The following is a 15,909-nucleotide window of genomic DNA, read 5'->3' on the forward strand; positions in this document are numbered from 1 at the left end:
ATACAACACAAAAGAACCTAACCCAGATAAAAACTAACCAAACTTCCCATGCTGTGCAAATGCAGCTGCAAAATGTTTGACTGATGTTGTTGAGCATTGAGAAAAAACAACAACCAATGTGTTTTTTCCCCACACATTCTCCTTTCTCAGCTGTTTTCCCTTATTTCCTCATTAACCTATACTCTGTATTTTCCTTCTGCTTAATGACTCTTACTGTCCCACATTATTGGCAAATAGTTACTGAATAACAGCCTCTTTGCCATTGAAATTATTATTACATCCAAGTGTATTCAACACCTGTTGCATCAAAACAGCTAGTTGTATAAGAGCACTGGGAGCCAAAAAATCAGCAGTCTTGACACATACTATAAAGAATGTTTGGGTATTACTATTATGCTGACCAAGATCGTGTTCCAACTGGTTGTCATTAAAATAATCCAGAAGCCAATCTGATATTATAATGCTTCCATGCATGACACACGTGCATTGATATTCATATAAAATTAGAACAAGATTGCATAACACTAGTAATCAAATATGCTGTTCCAATATCCATCCATGGCTCTTTCCCACGATGTTATAGAAAAATGAACACCTGCCAAAGGGGGATGGGTTTCTAATATGGAGTCAGCAGTAGTTTTCCCAACTTGTAATAGTCAAGCAAACACACTGCATGACTAATGAAAGACCTTTATGCTGTTGCCATCAACTTATTGAGTTCACTGATACCATGCAAGAAGACAGTTCATCCTATGGAGAGAAAAGCAGCCAAGAAAAAGCGAGAAACAAAGACAGAAAATATACTGTATTTTTCAATTGAGTAATAGAATGGGAGTCTTAAAATGGACTTTCCTCTTAGGAAGACCGAAAAAAACATATCAAATTCAGTTATGCCTTAAAACAGTCTTTCCCCAATCATCGTGCTGATGGAATTGAAAAATTCCAAAGCTAACAAGATTACAACCACCAATGTCAAAGCATTAAGTTCATAGAGAAAAGCAAACAAGATAAAAGTTGTATATAAGAAGTTGTAAAACAAGACATTACTACTTTCCCAGTTCTGTTATCTGTCTCTCAAAGGGATTTCTGTATTGTAATCTTTGGTCTAGAGCAGGGGTGTCAAACTCGTATCATCACGTGATGTTTTGGGACTTTTTCCCCCTTCGCTAAACTGGGTGCGGGGCATAACAGATAACAGATAATCAGAGTTGGAAGGCCAGCATGTGACTCATCTGGCCCATAGGCCACAAGTTTGATAAACCTGGTCTACAATCTACACTCTAGATTAAAAAAAACAACTATGAAGCAATTTACACAAGCTATACTCTAGGCCCCTCCTTTATTCGGAAATGATGAGATGCTAGTAAACAGGCTAATTGGATATTCACAGAATTCCTATGATCATAATTTACAGTGTAACAGATCAATATTTAGCAGTTATTTCCAGTCTAATGCTTTTCAGATAATTTGGGAACTGCAACATATTTTGGGACCAGATTGGGAGAAAACTGCTTTAAGGCATAACTTCGAATTTGATGTATTTTTTTTTTTTTTTTTGGTATTCCTAAGAAGAAAGTCCATCAGAATATTTGAGAGAGATGGAAATGCAAACCTCCCACTTGTAGCCAAAGCATTTATTTATGGTTTAATATGCAAAAACAAAATAAATGGAAGCTAGTAATAATTTATGATAAGTCACACAAAGTGGCAACCTTCTCTAGCCTGTGTTGCTTTATGAAATAAATGACTTATTTCCTGTGGCTTGGCAAGATCTGGGCGAGTTTGAAATGTTGTTCTGTTGCCAGGCCCTCTTTGCCAGTGAAAGCAACTATGACCCCAAAGTACATGGTTTGGATACTGGCATGACCAGTTCCCATGTTAGTGCTGCAAGCCTCCACAGCCTAGCATAAGGAAATATGCAGATTTCCTGCCTGGCTTATATAATTCCTATAAGTGTAGAAATGCAACAGATTGGACTAGTGACTACTTGGCAGAAATGTACCTTGTCTGCTGTATGACTTTATTTGGGAATCAACTGGCCTTGGGGCCGTTTTCATCACATCCTCATATTCTGTGGTCTAGACTTGATTAATTCTTTCAGGAACTAGTTGCAATCTAGTGCCCAACATAGCAATGGTGGGGGTGGAGGGACATATTTCTCACCCAGAAATTCCATTTGGTTTCTCCATGGTCTACTAAAGGGCATTCTGATAAAAAAGATACCTTCACAATGCACCATATTTCCAAAAATGGCTCTGAAGAGTAACTCAATTTCACAGCTCAAGCTACCCAAAACAAAAACAAAACCCTGGACTCAGGATAGGGCAGTTCAGTGATGCTGAATTGAAATACTTTTCTTGACCTCATATAGCCAAGTCAGAAGTTCAAAATATTTGGGGGAGCTGGGAGCAGAAATCTTTTGTACTGCTGATGTCTCTAGAGTAAAATCTTATAACATTCAGGGTGTGTTTACTGCTTAGATCTTAGAAACTAATTCGGAACAGCCAAAGTTCAGATGAATGAACTGGGCAGGAGTTTGACAGGGAAGGGATGATGATGGCGTGACCAGCAGAGTTGACCAGAGTCCTAACGAAAGAAAGACCATCTAATTATTAGAAGTCATCTGAAAACTCAGCCATGACACCTTTCTGTTGACTGGCTTGCCAGACTGGTAGAGATCCTAGAATTCCTCTATCTACAGCCCAATTAACTGCAACAATGAAAAGGACACATTCTTCTATTTTCCCTTGGCAGCAGGCTACATTGTGCTATCTTGCGTAGGAAAGTAAAGCCAACAAGCTCTTTCCTGAAATGGTCCCTCGGAGACTCCGCATTCTAAGCAAGTGGTTTTGCAATCTGAATCTTGGCCCAAAGTTGCGCTCCGGAGATCTTTTCCCCCATTTCCCCAAAGATAAAAGTCTGTGATCACTACATTACTGAAAGACTGAAAACATACACAGATAAAACTGGCGTCTGCATGTTGATGATTGGGGGAAATGATGCTTAATCAGTACACAGAACATCTTGGAAAAGTTGTTGAAGGAAAGTGTGTCTCTTCATCTCGGTTTGCCATCTTCATCTTGGATCATCATCATCTTCATCATCAAGAAAGAACTTTCAGCATTCAGGATCTTTTATAGATGCACAGTTAAGTTGCAATCCTTATAACCGTCTTATCAAAATATTCACTATTCACAATTCTAGTAATAGGGAATACAGGCTTAGAATCTGGATAAAAGTCACCTATAGCATTCAAGGAATGGTAGGAGAAAGATGATATTCAAAAACCATGTTCCACAGCCCAGTTTGGACAGTTACATCAATGATCTTTCCCCCTTACATTGCTTAAGCTCAAGTCAAGACTGGAGCATCACATGCATATGCAAAATCACTTGCCAATAATGACATCAAGAAGCAGCATAATGCACATCTATTCTGACACTTATCAGCTCAGATCCTCTTTAGCACTCTATTTCTTGATGAAAACTCTTTTCGGAAAACTAAATTTGCTTGCCTTACATGACAGACCTTGAGAACATTTATGGGCAACAGGTGGTTTATCCTTCAGATTTACTGTTGCATAGTTTTAGTGTCACTGTGAGTGTTCTTTGGATGTTATATCTCAGGCATCCAAATGACTTCTGACTTCTTCAAATAGTGTAACATCTTATCACGAACATCATCCTGCCCATTGGTCACAACCTTCTATATCGTTTGGGGGCCGCCCCATTCACCCTTACCATGGACACCATCTAAAGAAAATAAGAATACTGTTGATTCTTCAGGATTTGGCTGGGTAACCCCTGGATACAATTTCCTTGCTTTTATTTGATCATCTTCTACCAAAGCTAGTAGTGTGGTTTATAAAAGCAGCAACAAAATCCTAAGAGCATTGGGGAAAATAATTCAGATGTAGTCCTATAATACAATCATATTTACATAGAAAATGTGACAATGGATAGTTTAAATAATCCATTATTTAAAAAGAAGAGAAGACCTTTGGCTAAATCATGAGATAAAATTGTGCGGACCTTTGCTGCCAATTAAAAATAAAATAGAATAAATGCAACATCTGTAAATAGTTATTGAAGAGATATCATGAAATTCCTTTACTTCATTTATATTTTATTTGTCCTCAAATCTATGCATTTTAGAATAAAGTCTGTTACACATGAATATATCATGTACATTGTACAACCCCAGGCATATTCTGCTGTTTAATATTTAATCGCCAGTATACATGAATACCTTTGGAGAAGAGTTAATTACAATAAAACAAAGGCTGCAATACAAAAGCTGTAATCTTAATTGCACCTCCCTGAGATTAAATCCTTCTGAACTCAATGATACTCTACTTGTAAACAAATAAAATTATGTTCTAATGGCTCCTGTAAAAATGCTTAGTACAGTGTTTGCCAGAGGGCTGGAAGACAAGTTGTAGAAACATGCCTTATCTTTTTTTTAGCTGATATTTGAAGACAATAAATTTCTTGCTTTCTAGCTAGTCTTTAGATCTTCGGCTCTGCTTTTAAGCATAGCCGAACCTCCATTAGGATCGAAGGTTCTATTATTCAGTGCAGACTCACAGCAAACAAATTTTATGTGACAGACCAAGCTAGCCAATGGCAGATAGATAGATCACTGAATGATTCTGTGAGCAACTCCATCTGCCTGCCTGCTTTGCCTGATTTTGGGTAAAAGTTTCTTTTTAAAAAAATAAAAATAAATATTTGCATACATGGTGTGTTGTGAGTTAATTTTATGAGTTTGCTTGCAAGCAAAATTTTTGTGACAGTCTGAGCTAGCCGATGGCAGATAGATAGATCTCTGAATGAATCTGTGATTCTGTGAGCAACTCAATCTGCCTGCCTGCTTTGCCTGATTTTGGGTAAAAGTTGCTCTATTTTTATAAAAAAATCAATATTTATATAAATATTTATAATGTTTACATACAAGCCATGCCCAGCCAGTGTATGACCAAGCCACACCCACAAATTAGGCCACGCCCACAGAACCATTTACTGGTCCCTAGGATTTAAAATTATGAGTTTGGTGGTCCCTGAGGTCCAAAAGGTTGGCGACCCCTGTTCTACAGGACCTACAGCCCCACAACACCAAAGTTCTTTAGCATTATACCACAACACAACAGAATAATAGATTTGGAAGGGTCTTCTAGTCCAATGCCCTGCTCACGCAGGAAACCCTGTATCATTTCAGACAAATGGTTGTCCAATCTCTTCTTAAAAAGGAAAAGATTTAAAAAAGAAATAAATAAAAGAGCCCTGGAACTACTGCTGGAAACATATCAAGCTGGGTTACTCAAAGGGTCAAATTCAATGGCAAGAGTTTTATATTCAAGGATTTTCTTTCTTTAAAAAGTGGGAAGATAAAATCTGCAAAAAAAATTCACATAAATATTTATTTTCATTAAGTTATTCCAATATTTGATTTGAGTCATGACATTTCATTTTAGCTCTGAAGAAAGATTTAGTAATGTGGCAGTGTAAGTTGTGCTATGGACATGGGAAGATTCAACAAGCAGAACCAGAGAGATCTGTTGAGCCAGTTGGCTGATCTGTTGAGCCAGTTGGCTTGGTCTCCACTTTTTGGAGAAAAAGACCAGAAGACAGCAAGAAGACACCTTGATGAAGGTAATGGAATCAAAAAGCCCAGAAAAGAAGTTATTCTTCCATCCTATCAGGATAGAAAACCCTCCAGCTCTGAAATAAAACCTCTATTTGAAATTGTCTGCTCAAAACTATGTATGTGTGGTTTGTTAAGCTAAAGCCACTGTGTATATTAAATTATCAGCATAGATAGTAAAGAAATGCCCCTGTGCCTCTGGAAAATTCTTGTCCCTTTTCTTACCCTGCAACAAGTAACTACAGTTTTGCACAGTGCCATTAAATTCATTGACCTTTGGAAATGAGGCAATGGAATAAGGACTGTTACTGTACAAGCAGGAAAGGAACCAGATCAGGTGAGAGATTCCATGAAACAACCAGCCTAGACAGAAATGACCAGCAAGAAGTTTTGAGATTATCTCAGTTGGAGCAGAGGGAGTGGATGTAGTGATGTGGTTCTTCCTCTTGCCAATGCTATGAAATCAGAGTTCTGCCTTTTGACCTAGAAGCCTCCAAAAGTTATGACTGAACTGCATTTTTAACGTGACAGATGTAATTATTAAACTCACGACCAAAATAATCATATAACCTACACTTAATACACTAATTAAATGTAGAAATCAGTTACATGAGGTAAACTTTGGTTTGTTACCTTGATTCCACCCACAATTTCTTGAGTACAGGTAGTCCTCATGTTACAACTACAACGGAGCCCAAAATTTCTGTTTCTAAATAAGACAACTGTTAAGTGAACTTTGTCCCATTTTACAACCTTGCCACAGTTGTTAAGTGAAACACTGCAGCTGTTAAGTTACTAACATGGTTGTTGAGTGAATCTGATATCTCTTGATTTTGTCAGAAGATCGCAAAAGGTGACCACGTGGCCTCAGGACGCTACAACAGTCATACGTATCAGCCAGTTGCCAAGCATCTAAAATTTGATCACCTAACCATGGGGATGCTGCAACAGTCCTAAGTGTGAAAAATGGTTATAAGTCATTTTTTTCAGTGTTGTTGTAACTTTGAACAGTCACTAAATGAAGTGTTATAAGCCAAGGACTACCTGTATATTTTTCAAAGTGTCACTGAAAGTCCCAGCACAAACCTTAATCAGCCTTCAAAATTTGCTCACCTGGCCCTAACCACACCTGATCTCCCATTGGTCTTTGCAATCTATATAACTGGCTCAAGACTCAATATGCATTAAAAAGAATGTCATCATTGCTCTGGATGACCTTACCTGCTTTGGATGCAATAGTTGCTCAATTACTAAATGTGCTATGCTGCTGTATTTACAGAAATCACAGATTGTTTCAACTTTTGAAACAGGGGTGTCAAACTCAGGTCATCACAGCGGTGTCACATGACGTATCAGGACTTTTCCCCCCTTTTCACTAAACTGGGCATGGCCAGCATGTGATGCATACGGCCCGTAGGCTGGCAGTTTGACAGCCCTGCAGTATGCAGTATGATGCCTTGTTTCACTGGGTTCTACAGGCAGCAGCGACAGCTGTTAAGTCTTCCAAAGATATTAGACTGTTAATGGAAGTTATGCTGACATCTGAGACTAAAGAGATAATTTATAACCAGGAACTTTCTGGCTTTAATTCATGGAAATAAAAGAGGATACTCTTCAGTTGGAACAAACACTAGAGCTCTGACACTAACTATGGGAAACAGAACATATTAACATATAGGCAAAATAAGGATAGAGAAAGGAACTATGCTTTGACCAAGTGAAGATCAGGAAATCACATAAGAGGCTCATGAAGAATTAGATATAGTGGTTTATAGAATTAAATCATTTCCAATACTTGATGAACCCAGCAAGAATGGGGAATCCTTAGCTTGGCTACCCTTTTCTAGTATACTGCCTTCCAGAGGTCTGGAATTATAATTCTCAATGGCTCAGCAGGGTTGGGATTTTGGCAGCTGAGGTTCTAACACATCTGCTGGAATTGACATAGAACATTTAAGCACACTATCCATTCTCACGGCTTCTGCTTATAGCACACCATTCATGCACATCTGCTACTATACTCAGAGTTAAATGTGGCATGGATAGAGCCCACCATAATATGCCAGAAATCATATTACAGTATTACAATATTGCATTCACCTTTAGCACAATGTGAGAAAGTTATTCTCTCATAAAAACAAACATCTAGTGAGATTTGAGGGCAGGGCCAATCCTAGTGTGGTATGATTATGCTTGCAGTGGCATGAATAGCCACAACTTCAGAAGAAACAATACAAAAACTACTTTGAAGCTTCCTCTGGAGATAGATCCTCCTGTTGTTGCAAGGAGAAACTACTGCTCTCCCTTATAGTGACAAGGGAGAAATACAATTGGTTATGTTATAGGGCTGCTAAAAGTCAAATGTTATCATTATAGCCTCACATTGAGGGGAAAAACCTCAGAAGAATCTAACAACAGGAGTTAGAAGAAAGAGAACAAGAATAAAAATATAAATTCCATCCATTAACCCAATTGTTCCCCCTGGATATTCTTGTTCAACTAAGAGTCCTCAAATTATTCTTTTTTTTTTTTTGTAAATTTTATTTGAGTTTTCACAAAGAGAAAAAAAATACAAATAAAACATCTTTTTTGATAGCAGCATAATCCTGGGTTACATTTCTTCGTACAGACACAAATTCAGGTTCATGTTCATTTTTATATTCTATTCCATATCTTATTACTATTTTACATTTTCTGCATAGCTTCTCCCCTCTTTTAATTTTCTCAATTTTATTTTAATTATCTCATCTCAATTCAAATCATTGTATTTATATTTTTTGTCTGTCCTGTTTCAATTATCTATTATCTTTTCTCATTAAACAAAATTTCTCCTGTAGTTACTGATTGGAGTATGACGCCTTTATATCTTTTCCCTAAAGTTGTAACATTCAATATAATACATAACTTCAATTCGGATTCTGCTTCGTACATTCTTAAAATACACACTGTATTCTTAAAAAAAGAATTTTTTAAATAAGTGTATATAATTAAAACATTCCATTCCAATTCAATTCTATCATTAATATTAATATTCATTAAAGTCTTAACATCTTTAACATTACTTTTCAATTAAATATCATACTTCTATGGAAAAAATTATAAGCTTTCCATAGTTAATCCCCCCCATCACTTATATTTTATAAAACATTCACTAATTAAAATGTTCCCGTTCCTTCCTAATTCAATTTTCTCATTTACTTTATTTCACTTATTTTATTCACAAACATTTCACTAAATTACACTAACTATTTTATCCCTCATTTTAATCATACGTTGCTTCCAATTTTCTAAAGTTATTTCTATTACTAATATAACAATACAATCTTATGTACCTTTACAGAATCCCTTTTTCAGTTAGATTTTCACCCATTATCTCTAAATAGGTCCTGTTTCTCTATATCTTGCTCCAGTCCTTTGTAACTTCTTTTCCTTTCCTTCTTCCCTCTCTTCTTCTCTCTCCCCTTTTTACCCCCTTGTCTCTCTACCTCAATTTCTCTCTTCTGTATTCCTCTTTTCTGTTGCTTTCCAGTATTATACTTATTTTTTGAATTATTTTTCTTTTCTTTGGTTGTTTTTTTAAGTCTTAAATTCTCCATTCTCTTTCCCCCCTTTCCTTTTTCTTCCCCACATAGAATTACTTGTTCATTAAAGATGGCTTCTTCTTTGTCCCAGTCTTCTTGTTTTGCAGTCTTTTCTTGTTGTTTCTCATAGTTCCAAATCTCCATTTCTAAGAATTGAAAGACGAAGCCAAAAGAACCCTTCCCTTCTTGTGCATCTTCTTTGTACTTTTTAAGTTCCATTTTCAATTCATCCAGAAGTGGTGCCATTGTATAAATTTTTAAACAACCACCCGATTGATTTTAGTCATTCAAATATAATAACCAAAAATTCAAAGATCACCAAATAATCCAAATACACGCAACCTGTTTCTTTTTTGCTCTTTTTTTTCACTTTCTCTTCCTGGGGTTACTATTTAGTTGCAAAGTTTCAGTTAAAATGTATCTTTTAGAAGTCTTGTTGAAGTTTTACTTTAGATTATTTTTAATTCCAGGCAGTCTCCTCCCTCTTCCAGATCCTGCCCTTATTCTTTTTCTCTCCTTTCCTGCTTATGAAAAAGAAAGTTTTTAATGTCCAGAAATCTTTATTATCCCTTTGGCATTTTATTTTATTTTCAGCTTAATTGCCTATTGATGTCAAAGTGGATTTTTCCGATTTCTTATTTAAGTTTCTTAGTTGTCAGTATAGGGAAGGGGAGAGAAGAGAAGGAAAAAAAAAAGCCAAACCTTTCCCTTTTCACTTTCCTTCGCTGCTTCCGACTCTTCTTTGGGAGCAATGTTATTTTTTGTAAGTTTAAATTCCAGGGTACCTTGGTTGTTGCTTTTACAATTTAACCCGGTCAGCCAAAACTTTCACTTCTTATCTTCCTCCTACACATTCTTTTCCAGTCGAGTTCTTCTTTGCGGTGGCCATTTCTGACCACCGCTGCAACTGCCTTCGGGAAAGGGAGTAATGGCCAGCTGAGGAGGAGAGATGCGGCTCTCCTCGACCCTGCTAGTGGTCTCCCGCCTCTTCACCACCTCTATGGGATGGCTTAGCCCCGAAACCAGCCGGCTCGGGATGCTCCAGCGGCGAGCCCAGACAGAAACCACGCACGATCGCAGATTTCTGTCTGTCGCCGAAGCCCTTCAAACCGGAAGTCAGCCTAGAGTCCTCAAATTATTCTGTTAGTAGATAGAGCTCATAGAGTTTATTGCTAGGAATTTTGGCCAACAGGCAGAAAATATACACTCCATTATGGTCAGAAGTTTACAATCTCATAGAGTACGGCAGCCACAGGTGATGTTAGGATGCTTTATCCTCACAAAGTGGCATCACACCTTCAGAAATGAATAACCTTGAATGAATAAGCAGGTGTCAATAATACAGGTAGTCCTGATTTATAACCACATCTAGCTCAAAAATTCCATTGCTAAGTGAGACAGCTGTTAAATGAGTTTTGCCCCATTTTTTATCTTTCTTGCTCCAGTCGTTAAGTGAGTCACTGCTTTGTCAAGTTACTAACACGGTTGTTAAATGAATCTGGCTTCTCCATTGACTTTGTCAGAAGGTCACAAAAGATGACCTATTACCCTGGGACACTGCAACAACCATCATGAGTCAGTTGCCAAAAATTAATTTTGATCACATGACCATGGGAATGCTGCAATGGTCATAATTCACTTTTTCTCAGTGTGTTGTAATTTCAACTGATTACTAAACAAATGGTTGTACAAATGATTGTTTACAGGGACTACTTGTAAACAAAAATGGCACTTCTAAATGAATGGCTTGCTGCAGTAATCTGAGAACAGTTTATTAGGTTGAAATCAGGTTGGAAATGAGCTACCTAGGAATGCATGTAGAGGGGGGCAATTTACACCAGTATTCTATTATAACAATCACATCAGCACTTCAACTGCAGTTAATAGTAAGGATATATTGGGAAGTAAAGAATAACACTCTTGCATGCACCTGTCACTCATCTAGTCTTTGTTCCAGTAGTTTTCCTCCCTGTAACTTCCTTTTCTTTGCAGAATCTCAGAGTTGAATGGGGACCATTTGAGCCAGGGAGTCCCCACTTCTTGCTACAGAAATCCAATTAAAGCATGCCCAGTAGATGGTTTTCTGGTGTCCACGGGAATGTATCTGTTAAAGGGGAAAGTAACCTAAAAGTAAGGACTATGTTAGCTTATTAAATCAACAATTGTCTTTCTATAATGAGAAACCATAATTTAGTGTCCTGACTTTGGAACAGTGGAAAATACTGGTAAATCTTGATCTTCTGAGTGACATTCTTCCAGGTAAAGAATGGAATGGAAGGGAATAGACTAGAAGAAAAGAGTTGGAAGGGACCTTGGAGGTCTTCTAGTCTAACTCCCTGTTCATTTAAAGGAGGCTATCACATATCTCTTTAATATTCTCAAGGCTGACCATTCCCAATTCCCTTTCTCTTCTTTCAGAGGAATTACACTTCCTTGACTCTGTTACGCTTGGTCTGAATCCTTCTCAAAATCTAGTCCCACCTATGAACCCCAATACCCAAGGTGGAATTATTATATCCTATGTTTTGGAAACCAAATTTGTTAATACAGATTGCTGTACATCTTTTGTATTTTTTGTCAGCTGATACTGCTGACACATATTCAATTTGCAATCAGCTATTATTACAAGATGTTTCACAAGCAGTATTAAACAAAGCAAATCTCCCTCATCCTGTACAACTGAATTCTGATTTCTTCTGAAGAACTCCCACATACACTTATCATATAATGAGTCTGCTACCCTGTATGGCATCATCAAATTAATAGCATGGACATCCATCATCACTGTATGAAAAAAAGCCCAACAGCAAGAACAATCAACTTTGTTCTAAAAATATCGTAATCCTGCTTTCGCCCTTTGTTCTATGCAAACCTGTTTTGTTGCTGATTATTTTTATAGTAGATTTTTTTTTGTAGATCACTCTGGGCTCTTTCAGGAGAAAAAAACAGTATAAAATAAAATTTGAGTATTAATAACAAATAACACAACAAAAGCTAACACTCCTGTTTCTATTTTCTCCCATCTGGAATTTTGTCCCATCTGGCTTAAATTATTATATGTGTGTATATTCATTAATCTAGCCTGATAACAAAATGGTGTTTTATTGATTATGCTTAGCATTAAAAAAATCAGAAAGTTTTCAAGTTATCAGGAATAGTTCTCATCAATAAAAGAGAGGCATTTGTTATGTAATTTTGAATTCTGGCTACTTAAACTTCATAAGTAAAAACAGACACACTTCCACAAAAGATTGTTATGATTACTGTCCCCTTCACACCCTCCCTCTCCCAGTTTTCAAATTTTTTAAGGGAGGTCTCCTAACAAATAAAACAGAAACAAAGGAGTCATATAACTTTTCAGCAGAAAGCAACTCCCTGCATTTTTCCAAAAAGAGCTGAACAAAGATATTTCATTTTGGTACCTCCCAATCCACTTGTATGCGACAGCAAGTGCAAGATGAGGCTGAGAAAATGATCAAGGACTGTTCCAAGGTCATCTAGATTCTATTCTGCCACATTTACACTTTCCAAAATATATACTTATTTGCATCACAAGCAATCTTCCAGCTTCTCCCAATCTCTGGTTTCCTGTCCCAATAGACAAATGCAGCACGCTCTCATGTCTAGATGGATATTTACCACCACTGACCTTCCCATCTGGAAACCGTTTTGAATTTGGAGGAGGGCGGCTCTGGAAGCAATGAAAGGAAATGAGCCTTTGTTGTATACTTCACAAACCTGTAATCTTGAGAAACTGGAGTCAGATATTCTGGTCTGAGTAGTAAACATCAAGGACAACTCAAACCAGGGTTCCCGTCCCTGCTTGACCTGATATTCAAACACATTCTAATCTTGTTTTGACTCAGCGAAAAGATTCATTCAAAACACACATAGGACAAAAACACAGCCAGACTTACATGCAAAGGTCCACTTTTTAATCAATATTAAAATGTGTGATCAGGCCAACTTATCAACAGTTCCTTTGGACCTTACTCCACAGATGGTAATGGGCTCCCTATAAGAAACATGTTACGCCTAGCAATGTAATTCTCTCATTTGCTGGCATCTTCCATTGTTCAGAACAGTATGTCATTTTTTCAGAGAACTGGACAGCATACAAGTTGGGGGGAAAAACCATCACTATTAACAGGTATTCAGAGTGCTGCGTGCAAGTTTTTGTATGGCAGCAGAGAATACCTTCTAAAGCCACGCATGGGAGTGGGGATTTTGCAATATTTTCTTGCTAAAGGTCAAGAACAAATCAAAAGTGCTCCTCCTGGCTTTTCCAACTTGGTTTCTTCCCAAGCTATTGCATTTTAATGTCTATCACTCTCACTCAGCCTGGCCATTATTATTATTATTATTACCATTAACTATAAGACTCAATAAGACATCACACCTAGGATTTGACCATAAGTAAGGAGTAAGGCCCAAAGCACACATGCAGACACACTCTTCTCCCCTCAGGAATGGCTGGAAAACCTTTCTCCCCTCAGGAATGGCTAGAAAATCTAAAAGGACTGCGAGGCTCCCTTCATATTATCTGCTAATCCCTAAACCTAGATTACATCTGACAAATACATTACATTAAGGACTGATACACTACATTGGACTAATTCCAATCAATACAGGTAGTCCTCCACTTAGGGCCTCAATTGAGCCCAATATTTCTGTTGCTAAGTGAGACATTTGTTCAGTGAGTTTTGCCCCATTTTACTGCCTTTCTTGCCACAATTTCAACGCAGTTGTTAAAAGTAAGGATTCACCTCCTTAATGAATCTGGCTTCCTCATTGACTGCTTGTCAAAAGGTTGTAAAATATCACATCGCCTCAGGGCACTGCAGCGGTCATAAATATGAACCCTGCATTTTGAGAAGGTCACCATGGGGAATGCTTCAAAGGTCCTTAGTGTGAAAAACGGTCACCGAAGTTACAACGGTCACCTTCACTTCTCCCCCCCCACAGTTGTAACTTCGGTCACTAAACGAACCGTTGCAAATTGAGGACTACCTATATAGGAACAGACCCTATCTAAATTTTCCCAAATACAAGGAACCCAGACGAACCAACCGTGCAAGCGCGGCGAGAAGGGCACCAACCGCACCCTCCTTCACGTGCTGCCAAAGCACGTGCAGCCCAATTGGACCCGGCTCTCGCGGCAGATGACTTTCCTGAGGGAACACAGCGTGCGCCAAGTGCAAATGCTAGCAGGAAGGCAATGCCCCAAGACTAAGCTCCACCTTGAAACTGACCCTCATTACAGGGAAATGGGAGGCGCGGCCGGCCAGCGAAAACGTGGCCGCCCTTGCAAGCAGAACCGAACTGAACCCATTGGGGCGGAGGCGGAAGGATCTAAGGCTTTTAAAGGGATCCAGGAACGCTCCGCTTCCCGCCTCCCGCCCCCCGAAGAAAGAAACATGGAAGCGGGGTTGTCCACTTCCTTACATGTGGCTGCAGGTCTTCCTCTCTCCGATATCGACACCTGAGGCCCGGTGTTTCTCTCCGCTCAAAACCTCGCTGCTCGCTTTCCCTTCATCGCTCTCTTCCAGGTCCCTAAAAGGACTCTCGGCTGCCCGCTTGGGATTTCTTAGCGGCTGAGGGCGATCACCAGGTCCTAGTGCTCTCAGGAGACCGCTCCCCGAACCATCTTCAGAGGCAGGAATCGGCGCCAGGACACTGACTTGAGGGCGGGACTGTTCCTGAGCACGTGCAGATTACCTTTCCATCCAGCCTCTTCTTAGCTTCCTGTGCATTTGAAACCAGGAGTGAGCAACTTAACACCCTGCACGCATTTTGGACTACAGCGCCCACAATTGCTTGTTTCTGCTTATAGCTGCCTTTAAAAAAAAAAGGATTTAGTCTGGCATAAAATAGCATATTAATCCTTAGATTAGTGGTTTTTAAGGTTTGTCATTTGGGCACCAGAATTGAATATGCTGACACCATCTGAAACAAGCAGCTTAAAAATTAAAAATTAACATGGTGCCATGAGCTTTCTAATAAATTAGCCAATAAATTAAAGGACTTTCTCTCCCCCCATTACAAGTTTCTTGTGTTCTGTATAGATATTTGAATCCAATCAGTATTTTGGAAATTGGTCCCTGTTGGGCACCTGTTGCTGGATCCATTCTTGATGCCAAATGCTACCTGTAGGTAAAACACTAAGCTGTCCCTAAACAAAACTCAGGTTTTCCCTGCACCACTTTATTAAAACAGAAGTTGTTTTTTTGAACATTGACGTTGGAAAAGACTCATGAGAATACTATGGATAGCTAAGAAAACAAACATGGATCATTGGACAAGTCAACCTAGAGTTCTCTTGTGATGTACAATGACCAGCCTAACATATTTTGGACATATTCCAAGACTTGGTTCTCTTGAGAAGTTTATAATGCTGGGAAAGAGAGAGAGAAAAAAGAATGGTTAGCAGCAAAGTAGATCTGCTCAAATACGATGGTGCAAGTGCACCATTGAAAAACCTGAAGGGGCCAGGTCAGGGAATGATCATTCTGGAGAAGATCTGTCAACACTATGTTCTGAGGCAGCTTCTGGCTCAGACTAAGATAAACTAGAGAAAAGCTAGCAGCAAACTCTGATCAAAGAGCCAGTTTCCCCTCTTGCTGTATTGTAGGTTTTTAGTTTCTGTCTGGGTAAAAATAGCTTGCTTAGGATTGTTGCCCTCTCA

At 38.5% G+C, this 15,909-nt stretch overlaps 1 protein-coding gene across 6 annotated transcripts in view; it reads right to left on the reverse strand.

The window, feature by feature from the left end:
* Positions 1-15,909, reverse strand: part of SLC29A1 (solute carrier family 29 member 1 (Augustine blood group)) — an 85,446-nt gene extending 69,537 nt beyond the window's left edge. For 4 of the 6 annotated variants that reach the window (XM_026681241.2, XM_087965685.1, XM_026681217.2 and 1 more), the window contains exon 1: positions 14,670-15,909. The gene's annotated coding sequence lies outside the window, so the exon portion shown is untranslated. Of the gene's footprint in view, positions 1-11,154; positions 11,329-12,873; positions 12,911-14,669 lie in introns of those variants that run through there. The other 2 variants (XM_087965690.1, XM_087965701.1) reach the window with 2 other exon arrangements.

Source organism: Notechis scutatus, chromosome 1, assembly GCF_049901735.1.
Source record: "Notechis scutatus isolate UNSWTSFEM ecotype Mainland chromosome 1, rNotScu1.2, whole genome shotgun sequence".
Classification (NCBI taxonomy): domain Eukaryota; kingdom Metazoa; phylum Chordata; class Lepidosauria; order Squamata; family Elapidae; genus Notechis; species Notechis scutatus.